The sequence below is a fragment of the Zosterops lateralis genome (genome assembly GCF_965231275.1).
Source record: "Zosterops lateralis genome assembly, chromosome: 7".
Classification (NCBI taxonomy): domain Eukaryota; kingdom Metazoa; phylum Chordata; class Aves; order Passeriformes; family Zosteropidae; genus Zosterops; species Zosterops lateralis.
In genome coordinates this window covers 16,304,412-16,326,326 of record NC_139767.1, presented here as the reverse complement: position 1 = coordinate 16,326,326, position 21,915 = coordinate 16,304,412, and the positions used below count along the sequence as shown (strand labels likewise).

Genomic DNA, 21,915 nt, shown 5'->3' with positions numbered 1-21,915 from the left:
ATAAGCTGTCATAAGTGCTTTACACAGACTGCTTTATAGACTGATTTTGAATTTTGAATCTCATTGTGGGCTGACATCACACAATAGCCACCAATATCAGCAACAGCAACTAACACCAGAGATACTCCAAGTAGCAACCACTTCTAGATGAATTAAACTGTTAAACACATTCTAGCATTTCTCTATTTTCAGTATTCAGTCCTGATCACTAACTAGAAAGAAATAGTTATAGACTGAAATTGAAAACTATTTCCAAATTCATATTAGAGAAATGCTAACAACTCCTAGTGGTTACAGCTGAGGAAGGATACATTTTCCACCAAACAACCATGTAAATGCAGTCAGTCCTCTCCTGTTTTACAAGAAAGATTACTTTTTACTCTTCATTTCATACCACTGCTAAGAGAGATGGACTTTTACCTCTTCAGCCTGTGCAACACCAGTGCTGTTTTTCTAATTTCTGAGTAGTTTAGAGGAACACAGTTAGAAGCCTGTGAAAAAAAACCAAGGATGCAAAAATGACTCTCTTATACCTTTGCTTGATGAGGTATCAGAAAGTCAACATCCTCAAAACTAGTAAGTCAGAACAGGCAATAGAAGAAGTTGCATTTGAAACGCATCTCTAAACATCAGCTTACAGAAAACAAATAAGCAGTAGCATAACAAGGAGCTTACACACATAACTATCGAGGAATGTGAAATGGGATCTTACATGCACAGTTGTCAATATATTTTGATATATAGCTGATGACTTGATATATAGTTATATCCCCAGTTTTTACCGGAAACTCAACGGATGTCAATTCTCTTGCAATTAAACACTTAGCACAATAAAAAGGAGAAAAAGAAACTGTTGTAGCAGACATTTATTTTGAAGCATTGTGCTTTAAAATGCACATGTGTAAAAAAAATCAAAACTAAAAAATACCTTTTGCCATTGCATCTCAGGAAAAAGGAGAGAATCTTGTTGAAGCATGGCCAGTAAGCACTCCAGAATAAGCCTTCTCATGAGAAAAAACCCTCTCATTTGAAGTAACATTATTATGGAATTGTTTTAATGGAACAAAAAAGCTCCATTCCTCCATCTATAACTAGAAACAGCAATAAATTAAGGACAGAAAATCCCAGAGATATTCTTCATGTTTGATTTCAAACATAATACGTTGGGTTCAATAAAATTCTCAGAAGCAAATGTTCAGCTAAGACCATGCAGGTTCAGAAACATCAGGAGTCCCTAAAGGACATAATGGAGACTTGGAGCAAAACTCAGAAAAGCAGTTAGGAAAGTCGTCCTCTTTAATAGGTTTTTTTCCTTAATACAGAACTGGGCAAGTGACTAAGTACCGTTAAGTAGTTTTCTAGGGTTTCCAGACTTCTTTTGATAAGGGCATTTGCTAAAAGTAAAATTCAAACCCAAACAAGCTTTGTTAAAGCCCCAATTCCTATGTTCCTCACCCTGGCTTTGCTAACATAGGTTAACACCCAATCACGTATTTCAAGGTCAGAAGGGACCAACGTGATCATCTAGTCTGAAATACTGCAAAACACAGACCACAGAATTTCACCCAGCAATTCCAGTGTCTAGCCAAGTAATTTGTGGCTGAACTAGAGCGTATCTTTCAAAAAGTCAGCCAGCAAGCTCTTAAGCATTTGTGCAACTTCATTTACTTGAGTATGTTCATTTAGTTCACTTGAGTAGATGTAACTGTTTAGGCTTAAGAGTGCTCAAGGTCAAAATGCCAAATAAACATAACTCAGCTGCCAAAACCCCAAAGGTTTGCCATTATTAGTGAGGGAAGACCCTATTTTGATTCACAAACCTCTGGGTCATTTCTGCAAGATAAAGGTTTTTTGAATTTGTTAGGATGTCAAATATTTAGAGCTTAAAAAGAAATATATCTCAGCAATAGCAAAATCCTTTGGCTGACCTCACAGACAAAGGCACATGGAGAGATCATAATTTCCACAGATCCACAGATTTTAGAAAGAGCAAACACTTGCCAGCCTCTAAAAAGTAATCCTGAAAGGAAAAAAAAAAAAAAAAAAAAAAAAAAAAAAAAAAAGGGGGGGGAGGGGGGAGTGAGTGGAATAAAAATACTCAACACATCTTTAATCTTTAAATACACACATACAGACATGCAGCTTCCCCACAAATGGAGGCAAATCTCATCTACCTGTTTAAACCATCATCCAATTGATTTGCACAGACTGAAACAACTATTTTATTCTGATTATTTAACTGTCTCAAACTCCTATTGAAGAGAAGGATCAAGCTGTAAAATAGGTTACATTTTGGACAAATACATCATATTTTGAGTACAGTCCTAACTAGGTATTTATTAGAGACTCAGCTTCAAGCGTAATGGAGCGTCATCTCAGAAAGTCAAGCCATTGCTTGACTTTGTAGAAGAAATTTCACAATAAAAACATCATCTTTTCCTGAAAGGAAAAATAAGTCTGATTTCTTTATGGAAAGAGTAGAAGCAAAAGAAGTACCAGTAGAATGACAAAGTACTGTAATAAGTCAAGGATATAGATAGGTTCTATTTCTAACCCTGCTACCTGCTAATGTGGAAAATCTCTCCCTTTTCTACATGTTAATTTCCAAGGTTTGTTCTGGAAATCTAATTAAAATTGCAAGTTTAATTAAAGCAGTAAGTTTTCCAGAATAAAGTCTATACTTGCTGTGATTGTGTTTGCATGATGTACTAGTAAGTACCAGCACAAATATTTTAATGTTGCTTGTTGTTATGTGTTATAGAACCAATCAGACAAGAACAAAAGTGAGGAGGAAAGCGATCAAACCTTCTGAAATAAGGTAATTTGAAATACCTGAGGGAGTAGAAAGCTAAGATGCAAAGAACAATAAAAAAGTGGAAAGGAGAAAAAGATGGGGGAAATGGGAATTGCATTGAAGAGACAAATACTGAGTGCAGATTTAAAATAAATAAATTCAAAAATCTAAGCTTGAAGCAGAATTGCAGAATGATATTTCCTGATGGGTCACTTGCAATATGTTGCATCTCTGTGCCACAGAAGTAAGATGAATATTACACAGCTAAAGCTTTAAAGACCGTGCTTGGCTTCCCAGTATGGAGCCTGCCTTCACCTTTATTACTGAAGGAGGATGTTTTTATTTGCCTAGTGCAATGCATTATACCCATAAATCCCATCCACTCAGAAAGTCAAATTAATGCTAACCTACAAGATACATTAGGTATGGGTTTAAATCAGTCACTTCAGATATACTGCAACCTAGTTTCTATCCAGGTTTGCAATATATTCACCATTAAAATACCCTGCAAACATTCCTCAATATGCATTGTTTGCTGGGGTGTCTCACCTTCACCAGCAATGTAAAGGTGTAAAGAATACAAGATCTAATTTGTGTTGTTCCATGATCACTACCAATGAAATTGCAGGCTGTCAAAACATTCCAGTACTACAGGAAAACAAACCCCGCTGAATCACATTAGTTAACTACGTAATAGAAAAAAATCTACTGATTCCATCATGAGTAGTTTGCACTGGGATAATGTGAGATTGTGATATTTTTCAGGTGATAGCAGAAGGAGAAAAGCTGATGAATTACATCAGAATCTTTAATGGTATATGGCAAAATTAAAGTCTATTTAATGGTGATGCCCAAATTTTCTCCATTTATCAAATTGTCCTATTTTACATAATAGGCATTTGTAGGCATAATCACGAATGCCCTATAATGTGTAGGTATGAGTTATCAAAAATAATTTCAAAGACAACAAGCTGATTCCTGTAGTTGCAGAGCTACACCTACTGCAATCATTTTAGATGAGAAAAGCATAGAAAGAACAAATGGAAAAAAATAGTAGGGAAAATTCAAAATGCAGAAGTTCCCCTAGAGGGAATGCAGGATATAGATATATTTCTATAGCATGTGTCACTCCTTCGTCAATATTTACCCAGCAAGTTGAATGACAATGTGCAGTCATTATCAAACTCAGCCTTCTAAAAGAATAGGTCCTGGCTCTTGATACAGTTGCTCTGTGTAAATTATTCCAGGGATTATGCTTGAATTGTGCCACTGGCAGTTATTTCAGATCTATGTCTCATTTCCAGATGGTTCATCTGTTTGTTTCTTTAATATATTCAACGTTCATTGTGTTTGCCACAAATTTACACATTTTTAATGTTGATTACTCAGACAAATCTGATCTCAGACAAATGATAAAGAGATAACATCTGTAGATTTTCATGTTAATGCTAACTTAAAAATTTCCCTAGATGGTGAAAGCCCAATATAGTTTTGAAAGATTAGCCAAACATTAGAGTTTTTCTTGCTCTTCAAATATTGTAGGAAACAAAATAGGTCTGCTTAATTTTGCCAAATTATTTCCTTTAGTGCAGGAAGCCAAGACATGCATAAGGCAAGCCATAGCCCATATTTATCCTGCCAAAGTTCAGTCTTTTGTTCCTACTCTTGAAATAGTATGCACACAAGGCAGATTCATATAGTCCTCCCTTCTAAGCAGTTCTTAGTATTTCTTTTTTCAAAAACAGCTACTGGTTTAATGGACAGGGAACAAAGGTAAAAAAAACCCAGTAAGCCTCAACTGTATGCTGTGTTTTCAAGGTTTTGTAGTGGAACTCCGTAGTATGACCATATTTTCCCCTCATATCTTCTATATGTTTCTTAGGAGACTGTTCATGAAAGACAGAAAAGAATCCATCATTTCCACAAAAGCTTTGCACTTCTGTTACATATTCTTTCATATGGGAGATGTTAAAGGTGTCTACTAAAATAAGGATTACTGGCTACTTTCTACATACAACTTGGATTCCTAAGGCTCATGGTCTAGTTAGGCAATTAAGGCAAATAATTACTATCCCAAACATACAGGTAAGGAGGGTGACTTTCCCAGGTTAAAAAAGACCATGGGAGACATTCAAATGGAACTTATATATCCTGAGATCCAGTCCAGCATTGTGCCTTTTAACCTGAATTATACTAGTAAAGGAATGGGGACAAGTGTGAAATGTTAAGAGCTTTCTCTGACAGACAAGAAGGGACACAATAAAAATGCAGGGGAAACAAAACACATGGAAGGCTAATTTTTGTGTTTTATGACCAAATCCTGTTGTGTTACAGAAACTCAAGACACAGATCTGCATGACATAGTTGATTGTAGAAAATACAGGGCCATAACCTCTCATTATCAAGCTGCCCCCAAGTTTTGTTAGCATGTGAAATGACATTTACCCCAAGCTTTGATTGTCCACACTGAAAATAACAATGCCACACACTTACAGAATACTTGGGGAATTTGTGCAAACTGTGAACATATTTATTTTCAAGTCAATTTTTGAGATAAATAAGTCAGAAAATATCTTCAGTCTTTTAAAACTGCTAAAAGTTCCTACGGTTTATTTGTACATGCTTAGGATCAATCAGTGGCAACATTAAGAGTTGCATGCAAAGTTACACTTGCAATTATATTGATAAAGTTTTGGTCAGTGAACGGAAGGTTAAATCAAGTAAAATACTTCAAGTCCCAGAGAAAGCTCTGGAACCAAAACAATGAAAATGAAGCTCTCCCACTCCCCTGTCCTGGGCCTCAACCCCAGGAATCTTTTTCTGTACTTGACAGTCTCTTTTTTCAGAGCTTAAAAAAAGAACCATTTTTGCAGCCACAGAAGCATGTTCACTCTTCTCCAAATAGAACATTTGCCATTCATCAGTGAGCATTCTGCGTTAGATAATGAACCATTAACACCATTCACCTGCGCTGTGATGAAAATTATATACCCACTTGTTATTTGAATAAGCAACAAAAGAAACAGAGCCCACATATGGATTTAAATATCTATCTATCAGCTCACAGTGGCATGTCACAGCAAGAAGGCTGAACAAATATGCAAAAAAATTGTTGTTTAATGGGGAGAAATACAGTAAAATTGTTTATAGTGGGGCAGCAAGTTCTTATCGACAAAGTAAATTACAAACAAATTTTTCAATGACATTTTAAGACTTCATATTAGATTCTTACATACTGTTCAAAAATCAATTTTGCATGGAATTTCTGTGAGTGTTCCATTATTAATAAAGCAGCAGTAGGCAACTGTGGCTGCACTCTCACAACAGCAACACCTGAGGGGGAAGAATACTGCCACACATTATCCTTGCTTTAAACAACTCAGCCCTGAATCCTTACACAGCGAATCTCTGCCTGGGATTAAACCCTTATGCCATCTGTAATCAAAAGGATGTCAAAAGCTGGGGAGGAGGTGAATTATTGGTGTATCTCTGCAGGTCTTCGCTTTACCTAACTCAAAGTAATTTAGCTTCCATGGGCATTAAATTAATCCACTGTACAATCAAATTCAAATGGAATTCTCAAAAGAAATAAGTAAGAAAAATATGTGAGAATCTAAAAAAAATATTTACAAAGATACAGAATGTATTTAAATTATTTCTCATTGTTTATATTACACAATATTTTATAACCAAAGGTAGTCACTTTTTTTACTGAACATGTCACCTTTTTTATCTAACTGTTGCTGCTGTATTCTTCCATATCATTTATGTAGATGGCATGGTTCTGATTTCAGAGGTAGTGATCAGAATTGCGATGTCTTTATCCTAGTAATGTCATGTAATCCACATCTATCTTGAACTGCAATTTCCACTATGCACCTCATCTTCAATTTCTATATACCTGGAAGTACTGCAGATCTCAGTTTAATTTAGGACACATTGAAGCGTATGTTCAATTTTGAGCACTTGTTTTAGTGCTTTCACAAGCAGACCTGGAATGAGACTTTCACAATGAGGACACAAAATACAGAGCTAGATCCAAAATACAAAAGATTAAAGTGCTTTAGGGCACTTAGCAGACGGGAGACTTCTGCTGCCCTCAAAACCAACACTACTTAATTGTCCAAGGTTTATGTGACCTGAGGTTTACTTGCATTTCAAATTAAGAATAACATGCTCTTTGCTATATTCAGTGAATTAGTATCTGTAAAAGGAAAAAGTATTCCCATACTGACCCTTATGCTTAGAGATTAGTAATGAGAATTTTCTGATAAATCCATTTGAATAAGAAATTCCACATTCTAAAAACTCTCATACCCCAACATTATTATACAACAGATTAAATAATAGAGAAGTCTGTGTACCTTGATTGGCTAACAGATGAAATCTGAATAGTGCCTAATACAACCTAATTCATTGTTCAGAATTTATGAGACTCATCATCATTTAATTAACAATATAAATATTAAAAAACATTTTCTAATAAAATTTTATAATTGTAATAAGACACTCCACTATGTGAATTATGGAGTATTAATTCACACCCAGCTTTGTTGAAACTGGGTATGAATGAATAGATCATAATTCACATCTTGCCATGTCTTAGAGCTGAAAATAAAAATGCAGACAAAATAAAATGGAACAATACCTTGCAGAGATAAATTAGCTAAAATTCAAGTTATTAATATAATTTATTGTTCCAGCTCTTTAGTCTACCTCACATATAACATGATGGCTAATCTCATAGTCCTTACACATGGAGCACGTCTGCTTCAGCAGACAGTGATGTGGTGGTGGTGACCCCAGAGGTCTTGCTGAGACCACTGGTAGATGATGCTGATATTTGCACCAGGCAAGAACTTGGCTGATTTGCTTAATGAGGATTTTTTTTCTTAGTGAAAGTACTCCAAATAATGGATCTTAACAACTAATTAGGCTGAGTAACATGTTTTCATAGTGTTCAAATAATAAATTGATTTGTCAAAACTACAATTTAACCACACTGCTTCAAGAATCTTAGTTGAGCCAGACTAATATTTATGATCAAAAAAGGGAGCAAAAAGTCCAGAAATGTCTTTTGTTTCTCTAACTGGAAACTTCTAGTTCTTATTTCAAACTGATATTTATTTTTACTTGGTGAACATTTTTAAATGAGTATATGCTACATGAAATATTTCCATTTGTTCTGTGAGCCAGAATGTCAGTTACTTCATAGGATCATAAAAATTAAAGTTGGAAAAGACTACTAAGATTATCAAGTCCAACCTTTGACCAAACACCACCTTGTCAACTACAGCACTAAGTGCCATGTCCAATCATTTCTTGAACACTTTCAGGGACGGTGATTTCATCACCTCCCTGGGCAGGCTGTTTCAGTGTCTGACTGCACTTGCAGTGAAAAAATTCCTGCTGATGTCCAGCCTGGTTCTGGCAAGAAAATGAAGGGTTTGCTTATACATATTTAAAACACTTAATAAGCAAAAAGATTTCAGAAGCTTAACTTGTGTGAATTTTAGAGGTGCTTGAATTTGAATCTAGGTCAGTCTTGGAAATCAGCCACCCATCTCTAGAGTACATGATACAAAGTTTCATCTAACTCAAGACAAAACAGAGTGATCCAGTCAGTTTCACCAAAGTTTCTCTCAAAGTGCATCCCTTATCTAGGTGGCAGATGGAATGCTGTAGTGCTGTAAATCCAACACAGAAATTCAGAGGAATTTTAACTTTCTTCTGGTTTTCACCAAATGCAACCAAAGTACATGAATTCTATCTCTGCTACAAATGAGCCACAAGAGATATCTCCTCTCAAGCAGCATGGACTGTACAATGTTAGCCATGAATCCAAGCATTTGCCCTGATGACAAATGACTGGGCACACCTCCATCCCACAGTGGACACCATTTTAGCCACCAGGGGGGCATTTCCTGTTGCATTATTGAGAAGCAAGTTAGTCCCCCCTGGGGAAAAACTTCAGATTGCAAGAATTCAAGTGCTTGAAATCCACTTTCTACACATCTGCTAAATTCCAGACAGGGCCACAGAGAATAAGCAATGTGGCAAAAAAAAAAAAAGTAATTCTGTTAGACCAGATGCAATCATGACCCATAAACTGTCAAAAGATGCCACAGACCCAGTTCCCAAAGAAACGCTCCCAACCACAGGAAAGCTCCCTATTGCCCTTCCTCTCCAGTGAATGCTTGATGCTGCATCATTTCCCAGTGACCTGCTCTGCTTGCCTTCGCAAAGTCTCTGAAATAGCTGGCACTGATAACATTTACAGACAGCTGTGTGGCTACTATATCTGTAAATCTGTATCCCACTCATCCCAAGCAAAGAATTTGATGCAAGCTAGAAAATGCAGAGGGGTGGATTACATACAATTCAGTGATAACTCAGTTCTTGTTCAAACTTATCTGCCATATGATAAGAGAGAAAAGCATTGGCTCTTTCTATTATTAGGGTGGCTGAACATCAAGAGTAAGATCTTGGCCCTTGCAAAATTAGTGGGAAATTTGCCATTGACTTCAATGGAGCCAGGATTTGACCCTGGGTGGATACAGTTCCCATATGTGCTTCCATAAAGAAAATTAGAAATGATTTGTCTGATAGCATATGGAATCTGTTTATGCATTATGAATAACATTATTATTTTAAATGGAAGATAAATTCAAATTAAAACTATATTCATGCATATATTTGCACAGCACATATCAAACACAGACCATGGGAATGAGAATCCATGACATTCTCTTCTTTGTCTCAGTGTTAGGTAAGAGTTTAAAAAACTTGGTGGGGAAGAGAGTTACAGGACCGAGGAAAGGTAACCAGCAATTTAGAAATTCTTTTCAAGTTTAATCAGGAAACAACACAGTTTGCCAAGGTTCTGGATTTCCTGATGCCTGTCAGTCTAAATAGATCTTTAACATTGCTTTAATGTTAGGTTTTCTGTTTTTGAATGAATTTTACTATTAAAAGAAATATATTTGAAGGATTAGAATGGAGAAAAAGCCAAAAAAGGGAAACTCATTCCTCATAGCTCTGTACTGCCTGACCTTTCCCACCAGAAAAATTATTCCACTTTGGAATCATGGCTCAGTGCCATCCCCATTGCAGACATGGTTTCAAACTAACTTGGAGTTGTGCCATGAGGAACCTCTGGCTTATTATACAGGACGGATGCCAGACAAACTGGCTGAGGTGTGGTTGGGTTTTATGGACTTTCTATTGAAAGTTATGCTATACATAATGTGATTAGATCTGACTGGAATGTTATCCTTGATTTTGTTTTATTGAAGTTTAATTGTTTCCTTATTTCACTGTCATCTCTCCATTTGAATAACACTTGTGTATCACTGGTGAGAGATAATATTCAGCTTGGCTTTGTCTTTATACGCTACTGCTCTTTGGACCCTTTTTACTTTCCTCAAAGAAAGAAAGAGAGAAAGAAAGAAATTATTCAAAAATCAAATTATCTTCTAAGGTAGTCCTAAATTTTTTGCAGAAATTCTGCCTGAAGCAAATGCTTTACCCGAAGGAAGTTAATAAACATAAACCATCAATCATACAAACAGATCTCATTCTCACTAAAAGGGATGTGTAATTTATATGGCCACTGTATTCAGTTTTCAGTCCCTAATTGTGCATTCTGGTTTCTAGAAACAGATTTCTGCACACATCCCATAGAGCTTCATTTTCTTAGAACAGGTGCAGTGATGACACAGTTTGATCAAAATAAAAGGATCTTCATTTACACAGTTTTTATGTTGGGATCAAAATTACTGCCATTTGAATACTTTATATTTGCCATATTCCAACCTAGGAAATTAGTTTGACAAGACAAACTTCTATAGGTAAATGAATTACTTCAGAGTGGCTTGGTGCCAGGAACAGATTATGAACACAAAACAGATAAGGTTTACAGATATTCAGAGTTTCTAATGAGTGACTAGTTATAATGCCTTTGCTTAACTCAAGTGCCAGTTTTCCTTGTGTACTTCCTACTAGCAGTGATCAGCTGGACATACATTGCATGGCATGGATTGTCTCAACAACCCTCTACCTCTTGTAAGGTCAGATCTGCACCTGCTACTATTATTTCTCCTATATATGTCCTATTCCGTTCCACCTGATGTTGGTGGCTTGAAGGGATTATTGACAGCTGATTCCTAGTGGAAAACTTTGTAGTTTGGTCTTGTACATATTATCCATACTTCCAAACCCCTGAAATCATGAGAGAAGTCCAAAGGCTTTGCAATTACACAACTATTCCTCATCCTAGAAGTTTACTCAAGTGCATCTAACTTTGGAAGCTTTTTCTCAAGAGAACAAGAAAAACTCATTTAGGATGTACATTATAATATCTCCTAGCCCATTGTACCTCATGTATTTCTTGATTATTTTTTGTAGAGGTGGGAGCTAAGCTGGTTAAACAGCTGTAAATATAGAAGACTTTCTCTAAGTGGAAAAAAAGACAGGTAGTGAGATGGTACAACACTAGTTAATTAACTAGCATTAATTAAAAAAAACTCCAAAGGATGTGTTTTCTTTTCTAAGAAGAAAGTAAATTCAAAAAGCCAGGTTTACTGTGCCATTGGAACAGAAGTTATAGAATTAAGCTGGGCTGTCCTTGACTGTATTTCCTCAGGAAGCTGGTGCTGAGCTGGGGCCAGGGGAGGCGATGACAGAATTTTAGGTTGTGTTTTCTTTGGTTTTTTTCCAGTACGAAGCTTTTTCTTTTCTATAGCACTATAGAGTTAAAAACACAGTTATTTTAAAGTCAACTTGTATGTTTATCTCATAAGTTAACCCACTTAGTTATATATTGTATTGAAAAAAACACTTTATTGGAGGTGTCTCTATAAAAAACTGCGAAGCCTTGTTTTGAACACTGAGTCAGCACTAGCAAAATATGAGCTAATATGCAATCCTTGCCATTGCTCAGTTCAATTCCTAATATTATTGCTCCTTGCTTATAATGACCCTTATTCTTATATCACTGCTTTTCTCTTTCCCCTTAGTGCTGGCCTTGCTTTGCTATCCAACAAAGCAGGAGAACCAGCAGGCTACTTTATCAGAACAACTTCAAATGAATGCTAACATACCTACTTTTTGTCTGTCCTTCCTTCTTTGTCCCCCTCTATGGCCATGATTTGCTAAAATAATTTTGAGTGCACATGGATCCCTGCCTTTCATTGGAGAGTATCAGGTGGGTTCAGCAGTGTGCTGTAAACATCATTCCTTCAGGAAACACAAGAAATGCTCTGGTCTTTCTTGAGAAACCACTCCTTGGTTTGAGAACTTGAAATATCTTTGCTGAGACTATGAAGTTCCAAGTAGCCATGGTATGCAGCGCAGCGCCAACACCAAAATTGCTACGAGATCATGGAATTTTTAAAATAAATGTTGTTTTCTATCCAAACCTCAAGTGACATTATAACAAGGTTTTACTGTTCTTGCTGTCACTTTGTATTAAAAGTCTTAGACCAGTGAAGAAAGGCAGAGCTGAGGAGTAGAAGATAAATAGGGAGGTCCAGAGACATAGTGTAAGGTAAATTTTGGTGACAAAGGAATAACAATTTCAACTGTTGGATGAAGCACAGCAAATGCAGACTGAATTGTAAACTATAAAGATCTGTCTCAGCTTTCAGTGCATTAACAGACCTTATTTGCCTTATCTAGGGCCTTCACAAGGCCCCTTTTCACAGGTTCGGGAGCCTCATTTAAGTTCAAGTCCAGGTACGCACTCCTTGCCTGTGGTACACTGTGTGTTCTTCTTCCTAGACTTATGCCTGAATTGTTGCTTCAGTTTCCCAGACTGACTTTCAGCTTGACTTGTTTCTTTGCTTTTGCCTCAGTCATCACTGTGCTATCAATAGGACTTGTTACTGTCACTCCCTGCTGTGCTTTCCTGGCTCAGGCGCTGTAGAACTTGGCCCTGTCAGTGAAGTCATTGCCTGGATTCTATTCTGACCACCCTTGGCTTATTCATCCCTGAGAGAGCAATTCTCCCTTCCTGCAACAGAGACAGGGGAGTTCTCCTCTGGAAATGCATCCTGGAGGAGGACCAATAAAGGAATGCTACATATCTGACAAGAGGAAGGAAAACAACTGCACTTCCCACTGTATTTCACCTCCTCCAATCCCTGATTAGAGATAGATCTTCCCTGCAAGGATGTGAAACGCATTTCATGAGTTTCTGAAAGGAAGGCAAAGGTAATTGTACACTTGGAGTCTTCATATTGCTGGCAGTCATGCAAAAAGTTACTGGCAAACTGCATGGGAAAGCATCCAGTACAGGCGTGCCAGAAAGTAAAAATAAAAATAATGGCAATTCAAACTTACTCAGTTTCCAGAGTATCAGAAATATTGGTGATCAAGACACATTACCTACCTGAGGTAGGATCTTCAGTAGCCTCTCACCCTTTTTACCAAGCCCCTGTGAGATATTGCTGTACAATAATTGCCTACGTCTAAAAACCAATACAAAAGAAAAAAGCTCCAAACTCAAACACAGTACAGCCCCCCATACACAATGAGGTTCATTGCTTTCATAGAGGGCATTGAATAGTCAGTTAGATGTCAAAAGTCAGTTAGATGTAAAAAGAACACATATTTAACCAAAATCTGAAGTACACCACCTATAAACTGGGAAGGAGGCTTGAACTTGACAATACTGATAGTTCTGCAGTTATATTGTTATGCTAAACAGGCTGACCATAAGTGAGCATAAGGAGATCCTCACAGCTTATACATATGCAAAAATAAAGACCAGAAGATGGAAGCGATAGAAGTGCTCCACCTCTTTCAGCTCAAGCAAATAGGTTTTACTTTTCTAACTGATTGTAAAATAGAAACTGAAAAATGTTCACATTGACTCTTAAAACTGAAGAAAAAAAGGAGGATATTGGTTGTGTGTTTTGGCACAGGTCAGGTCACTAGAAGTCTTTTCCCATGAGATGTGGAGTGGCTGTATGTGTAATCTGAAATAGCTTTTCTAGTATCTGGGAGTTGTTCTGAAGCTTGCATGACTGAGAGTTGATGCCTGGGTCTGTTGACCTCCACTGGCATGGAAATACTGGTCACGTCTCTCCTGGCTTGTCCCCATTCCAAACATCCTTCTATACATTCAAGTGACATTTTTTTCCATTCTGTTTATTTTGTAGAAACTGAAAGCTTTGACCAGAGTATGGGAGGACTCTGCATTTTTATCCTTCTCAGATCTTAGCACACAACAATTTCAGAGCTGAAATTACTTGTTTGCTTCTTTTATTAAAAACAAAGGAGTTCACAGATGTTGATCTCAGTCATTTTCCCTGTTAAATGTCAACATATATCTGAGGTTACTAATAATGCAATATCCAAGTAAGATTCAAAACAAAATATTTTTTAAAAAGCACGTTTGACAGACAGTCCTGATCTATTTCCAGCTGCTTTAAAGTACCCTTTTTCCTCTCTCCCCAAATTATTTTCTTCTGTGGTTCACACTGTTACCTGTCATTACAAACACAAATCCTGTTTCCTTTCTGCCAGAAGCCAAAGAAACTTGGTTATAAAGATATAGCTTATAAAACCAGGACTTCCAAGGTGTACAGTCTCTGTATTAAGAGTACCTGTACCCAGAACAAGGACTAAGGTAAATGCCAGTGACAGGGAGATCCTTCTGCTCGTGACTAGGGTCCTCTCCTCCTACAAAGATAAATGCTCCAAAATTTATTTGCCTCTTTTTGATTTTTCTTATTGATATTTAATGCAAGAGAATGTTGCACACTGTTTGTTTAGAAATACAAATTACAAAGCAAAATAGAAAACAAAAAATTAAATAGCCAAGATGATCATCTTTCAAACAAGCATGCTGGAAAGGTGTTCTATCACATTCTCTCTTCTGTGGTCAAATTTATTTTAAAATAATGAAGGTTTCTGGAAATTCCTGTGTAAATTTTTAACTTTATAAAATATCTAAAATATGTATCAACTACAAAGATGTTGCACTAGGTCTCCATTCATGTTCCTGTGCTGGGAATATAAACAGCTCTTCACACATTTTCTTAAACATACAGATTTAATCTCACAGATTTGTCTCTCTGTTCATTTTGTCTCAAACCAGAAACCTTGCCCAAGCAGTTTCTCATGAGCTGAGGTCAGTGTGAGGTTTAGAACTTATTACATAATATATTCAGGTTTGTGCTTTCAATTTACTGTATAGTGATTTTAATTCTTTAATATTAGATTATATCAATATAGTTGTAAGCATTCCCTCTAACAATTCAAATCAATCAGTCATATATTGCTTTTTCTATTTCTCATAAAATGATTACATTTACATGCTACCAGTTCATTAACATAACTCACAAAAGCAAAAGATAAGGCGGAAAAATTGATACAACTAATGAAATAATAACAATTAAATCATTCCCTCAAAGCCCTGCATTTTCATTAAAGTTTTGCTATGTGGTGAGGCAAAACTACAGCTGTCAAAAATATGGCATCCCAACCTCTTTAACAAATTTTAAAAATCCCATCTGCAGGCAATGCAGTGCAGATAAACAGATGTCGCAGAAGTACAAAGCCCAAAGAAGAAAAAATGGTTTGACAGTTCTAAGGTTTATATGTCTGAAAAAAAGATAACATATGTTTCTCCGATGAAGAAAGCCTGTGAAATGTAACAATTGCTAATGTTTATAAATAGCTATTGAATGACTAATGCACACTTAATACCTGCATTCATTATTGTTTTGAGTTTCCTAAGGAACAGTAAGTAGATCAATTAGAGAGGACTACAAGTTCAGCATCTTTCTGTGCAGCATTAGTTGTTTAGTTTAACTGGAGAAGCCCCCTACACTATCTTTAATCTGCTTGTGGGGTTTTTCTTCCCCTGTCCAAGAACTCCTCTCATTAAAGTGAACTCTTTTGAAATATGCAACGCTGGCTACCTTGGTCCCACTTACTAATGGTCCTGAATTGATTCTTAATTAGTTGCAGTTTTGGTCAGAATCCCATTAAAATAGCTGAGTGTTCCAACAGGAAAGAAGGAAAAGGCTGGTGTTCTGCTGTGAGCTGCTGAGACTGAGGGTGAACTTGCACCCATGATGGCAGGCAAAATGCACTGAGATTCAAATCACGCTCTGTGTCCTGGTTTGAACAGAAGCCTTCATGTTGTAATTTATTCTCCATCTATAAAATATGATGAAGAAATGCATCCAGATGCTGTTAGAAAAATTGCATTATTCCAATATTCTTCTAGTCTCTTCTTAAGGAAAAGAAAGGATACTAATTCAGAAGAATAGGAAAGCTTTTCAACAAATAACTGATTTTTTTTCTGTATAATTTTAATTGCTATTTATCTTCTAACCCTCTATTTATGTTCTAGAAAGCCTCTGGGAAGCTAAAGATTATATTTTCATGTTTTTCTTCCAGATGACTGGGTGTTGCTATGAACTGCAGAACATTTCTCTTAATGAAGTGAATCAGTGGTCATTGTACAGCTATTGCTTCATTATTTGAGTTTAATTATAGAAAATTGAGGTATCAAGAAAAATATGCTCTTTTAAAGCAATATCTGGAGCAAGTATCCCTGTTGTTAGGGAATAGTGATGTCACGTGAGCAGCTTTTGTATTCAGCAGCAATAATTCACTGCCTGCATGGGGGGATTGATCCCAGCTATGGTATCCCCAAAGGAGCCTCCACTAGGAATGGGCTCACATACTTTGATCTGTAGATTAACATGAGCAGGATCACAAGCCTTTGTCTCTTGTAAACATCGTATGTCCCTAAATTTGTATCCAGCAAAAGGCTGAGTCTTGTGTTTATTTGGGTAATGAATTGCAGTAATTAATGCATGCATTGATTCCTCTACTGAGTCTCCCCTAAAGGCCATTTCCATTTTTAATTTATAGAAAATGCATACAATTCCTTTAATCAGAACACAGTCTGGAATCTATAATAAACACTCAATGCAAAAAAAAAAAAAAAAAAAAAAAAAAAAAAAAAAAAAAAAATAGAAATGAGATTACTGAGCAGAATTTAGGTAGGAATTTAGGTAGACAGAAGTACAGAAGTTGTATTTAACATTGTATTAAAAGACAGCCGCATAGCAAGAAGTATAAGAATATCTGGAATTTTCAGGGCAGATCTGAACCTATAAACAGAGAAGCAGAAATCCTATTATTTTATTGAACAGATTTTCACTTCAGGGCTCAATTTAGTCCCTAACACATGAATGTATATTTCTGTCACATATTTCTACTAAAAGGATGTTTCAATCCTGTCTTTTTCTCAGTCTGTTAGGGCTTTTGCATCAAAAAAAGACCCTACCATTTACTAAATATTCCTGAGGGGGGCAGATTCAAAGGAAAACATGAGCTTCCTTTATGAATTGAGAATATTTTTTACTTTTTAAGTGCCAAAACTGTACTCAGAATCATACAAGATGCAAAATGCAAACAGCCTTCCTCTCACAGTCCTTCGGCCCAAAAGCAGTTTTTAGCATTCCAAACATTCCCTGATCTTAAACTGGATCATTTTCAAGCAACATGGTTTCAGAACAAAGCAAAAATCAAGTGCAAACCAAATAACACAGTTCATAATTCAATAAATAAATAGCAAAAAAATATATATTGGATTTTTTTATTTCCTGCAGTACCTTCAGACACTAAGATTATAATTTTCTTTGTTTGGGAAATGCCTGCCTTGTATCATAGTTTGTATATATAACATTTCCATATACATACTGAAATGTGTGTAAAATTTGCCTGGGGAAGTACAAAAATACAACATTATAAATACGTAGAAAGGCAGATGATGCTGTGCTGAGGAATGCAATCTAATATATTTCTGAAATGTACAGGTGATATAAATTAGAAAATACCCCACGGTATGTATGCAGCATAAAGGACACAAAAAGAAAGACTGATTTGGAAGCACACACAAACTAAAGGAATACCTGATTAACCTTTCACTGACTCCTGGTCCACGTGATGCAAAGCTTGCCTTCCTCCTAGAGTGATGGCTTTAGAAGAAGATGTTAAATTTAACCTCTGGCGCAATGATAAATTGACAATAAAAAATTCAATGGCTTGGTAATTACCAATCACTTTGGACATCGGCAACATTTTTCAGTTCTGTCAGTGCTCATTGGCACAAAAGCTTCAGCTGAAATTCTCTCGATCTCCCTCTTTTTAACTTTGTTTTCATGATGCAGATTAAATCTGCCACCCTATTACTGATTCATTTTCCTAATTTTTCATGTCTGCACCATGCCCCAGCTGCACTAGGCTGATAATTGTGGAGCCCAGCCCTGATGATTAACATCAGAAGAATTAATTATGCCTGCCATTAAAATTCCAGGTTGCACATGGTGATCAAGAAAAATTAAGTTTCTCTAGGCCTCTAAATCATTTCACCTTTGAGGAGAATGATAGTGAGTCGACAGCTAAACTGCAGCCTGCGTTCCAGAAAAGGTCTAAACCACACACCCTTTGTGTAATTCCCTAAATGCCTTTCTAGTTATTCTTACTGGTTTATTCCACTCGCTAAAAAGATTTACTGCTCTCAAATAAAGACAACTAAACTATCTAGCTGATTGCTTGATTCCAATATAAACAATCATTTTTTACTCCTTTCTGAGACTCTTTGAAGAGTATCTGCTATAATAATTTCCAGGTCAAGGCATCACACAGAGAATGGAAGATCCAGGCACAGAACTAATTTCATAGAATTGGTAGATAATTTCCTTTTGTTCCAGTTACAAACTGAAGGGAAATTATGATTTTAGTACTACATAAGGACAATGATTTTCTCAGAAATAAATTGATAATGAAACAAAACCAGATTCCTAAGATCTTTAGGCTAAATGGTAATGAGGAAGGAGAAGCCTGTTGACTGACTCATTTTAAAATAGACTTTTGCATGTGAAACTCAAAACGTTTTCAGTCTAGCCTAAGGTATGACATTTACTAGAGCCATAAAGAGTAAGATGACACGAGTTTATCATGTTCTTTTTCCACACTATGTTTTTTTAAATTACCATAATCACATATATGACAGGCTTAGCTTAGAAGACTGTGATGAGGAGTCATATTTTGGTGAACACATGGAAATATCTTAAAATTATAAATATCACAAAGAGTATGCATAAACTATGGATCATATCTGCTTCCCTCCCTACATTTAGGCAGTAGCACCACAGCAAAACTATTTAGATGTGGATATTCTTGTTAGCTTTTATAGGTGACAGATTTCTAGAATAAACTTAACAGAATTGGACCAAAGAGCAGCACAAGAGCAATTATCTTCTCTATAAAATATGTTATAAAATAGGAATACTCAGTGCATTTAGAGATTAACTTCTACGGGAAGTCATGTGCATGGAGAAATAAGAGAAAGACCCTTCAATTTAAAACTTAAATCTTCGAGTTTAACGTGAACATCACTGCTATAGCTCAAGGATATTGTATTCTATATAAAATAGGCCATTTAGAACTTGTGAGGACTTTATCGCACTCTTTCACGAATGACAACTAGCATAGTATTCGTGATTAAATGAACATTTATTGTATTTGTAACAGTATTCCAGGAATGCCATAAAATGAAGCATGAAGTCATCCATTTAAACATTTTTAAAACATGTCTTAACTAAAAGCATTGAAAGTATCTCCTTACAAGACTTATGTTTAAATCCAAAACCTTTTACTTTCTGCCCCAGGGCACAGATAACTCAAATGTACCCAGATTTTTGGCAAATTGCAGATGTCTCTCCAGAGATCTCAGAAAACAGTCAAACACATTGTCAAAAGCCTATGAAATAAAGTGAGAGAAGTCTGAATATACTTACTGGTCTTGTCTCTTTCCTAACATCTGTGAAGATACAGCAAATAGAGTCCTAAAATGGAAAGACATGACAAACAAGACTAAGAAAGAGAATCAAAACACTGGCATAAGATTGTCAAAATAGACCAGCATTCAGAACCATAAATTCCATTTTTAGCAAGCATGATTATCAGTCAATATATTTAGGTGATAAAAGGTTAATCACAGATTTAATTTTAAGACTTCAAATACAGGATGAAAATTAATTGTACTGACTTTTGACAAATTTAAAAATTACTTCAAATAGATTTATTATGTAAATACATAAATGTTCTATCAGAATCACAATCAGCACAGTATGAGCTCTGGGAGAAGATTATTTTGAATGACACTAGTTAAGAATGCCAAAGCATAATTCATCTTGAAAACAGCTTAAAAGGTTATTCTGGGATTCAGGTTTAGGCCATGGGAGACAGGGATGAATACGTTCCATTTTCCCTCAAACTAACATTTTTTGTCCAGTTAGTCCTTACTAGTTCACAGATGACTCTTGTTCCTACATATGTACCCAGAGTACTTTACACACCAGTCAGCTGACATACAACAGATGTTTAAGAGTACAAGAGAACAAGAGCACCAGCATCATCCTCTGAAGTCACAGAGTTAATACTTGAATATAGCATTTGACTAATTTTTGTAGTGAACAGACAGAAAATTTCAGATGAGTTCTTTAATAACCTCTTTTGGCTGTAAGATATTTCAGTTCTGAATCTCTAAATTTTCTACTCAAAATTGACCTATTAGCACCTAGGAGAAGAAAAAGGGAAGGGAAGGGAAGGGAAGGGAAGGGAAGGGAAGGGAAGGGAAGGGAAGGGAAGGGAAGGGAAGGGAAGGGAAGGGAAGGGAAGGGAAGGGAAGGGAAGGGAAGGGAAGGGAAGGGAAGGGAAGGGAAGGGAAGGGAAGGGAAGGGAAGGGAAGGGAAGGGAAGGGTTGCAAAAAATCTGCTTGGAGAAAGAATTTTACATAAGTACAGATACATTTATATTATCATCTGAAATCAGAGAAAGTTCTGGCAGAGTTCTGTCCAGATGTTAAATGTTTCAGTCTACTGGAGAGCAGCTACAAGAAGTGACACTGCTTTTTGTCAAGTGAGATTCACAACCTTGCTGGAAAAAGCCTTGTAAATACTTTAGGATTAGGGTGATCATCTCTAAATACCAGAAATAAGCCATACTACATTTTGCAATAACTTAAGAGAAATTTAAATTGAGATTCAGTCATCAAAGGTCAGTGGCTCTGTATGATGTATTAGATAAAGAGGTATTTGCTTTCTTAAGAGATACAATTACTATTTTTAACTGATAAGCCTATTTTCCCCCACCACTTCCAAGCAAACACCATCTACCACAGAAAAATTATTTTGCATTGTCGTTAATGGTCATCTCCTGACATCCTTTATCCTGACTTACTTTGCCTGTTCATTCCAATTACATGATTGGTGAAATGAGTTATTACCCAACATCATTACTGTTTGGGTTTTAACCTTTTCTAGTCATTCCCATCACCACAGCTGTTTGAAAGCTGCTGCATCTGCCATCCAAAATTCTGTTAATGTGGTTTGCTACAATATCAAATTACAAATTTATACTAGTTACACAATGTGCTCATCTTCGGCATGAAAATAATCCCAACAGCTATCATGTGTACAAGATCTGCCTAAAGGACAATGAGGCTGTCAGACTAATCTCCTATGCAGCTCCTTTTTGTGAACTTTTTGGTGTGACTACTATTTGGGTTTGAGCATCTCCTTAAATATTGTCTATTAACAGATTTTAAATTTATTTATTATATATTAGCATTAACGTGACCATGAATTTGAACACACTGTGACGGATGCTAAAAACACATGGGTCTTTACTTAAAGATTTTGCTTTCCAAGACAAGATGAATGAAAATGACAGACCAATGGAGAAATACAAGTTTGTCCCCCTGTTGTTTTGTTTTGTTTGCTTGTTTGTTTGTTTGTTTTGGTAGCCATTACAAAAAACCAAACCAAACAAACAAAAAAAAGTTTGAGGAGAATAATGTAAAAGCATATTTCTAAACAGAATGAGAATCATGTCTGTCATTGTTATACACACATTGACATAACAAGAGGTGCTTTTAGCACTGATACTTATTCTTTGATGTGTTCCTCTCTTTCACGTTTATGTATTTTTTCAACTTTTCATGTTATTTATTTATTTTTCCCATGCTGTCAATGTGACAATGAGACAATGAGACTCATGTCACCTCCTAGACTTCAAAACCAACACAT

At 36.1% G+C, this 21,915-nt stretch overlaps 1 long non-coding RNA gene across 2 annotated transcripts in view; it reads right to left on the bottom strand.

Annotated features, from left to right (window-relative positions):
* Window positions 1-418: 418 nt before the first annotated feature.
* LOC310911553 overlaps window positions 419-21,915 on the bottom strand; it is a 42,668-nt gene continuing 21,171 nt past the window's right edge. The window contains exons 2-3 of one of the 2 annotated variants that reach the window (XR_014590532.1): window positions 19,624-19,671; window positions 419-491 (exon numbers count right to left, since the gene is read on the bottom strand). This is a non-coding gene — a long non-coding RNA (uncharacterized lncRNA). Of the gene's footprint in view, window positions 492-17,733; window positions 17,800-19,623; window positions 19,672-21,915 lie in introns of those variants that run through there. The other variant, XR_014590533.1, reaches the window with a different exon arrangement.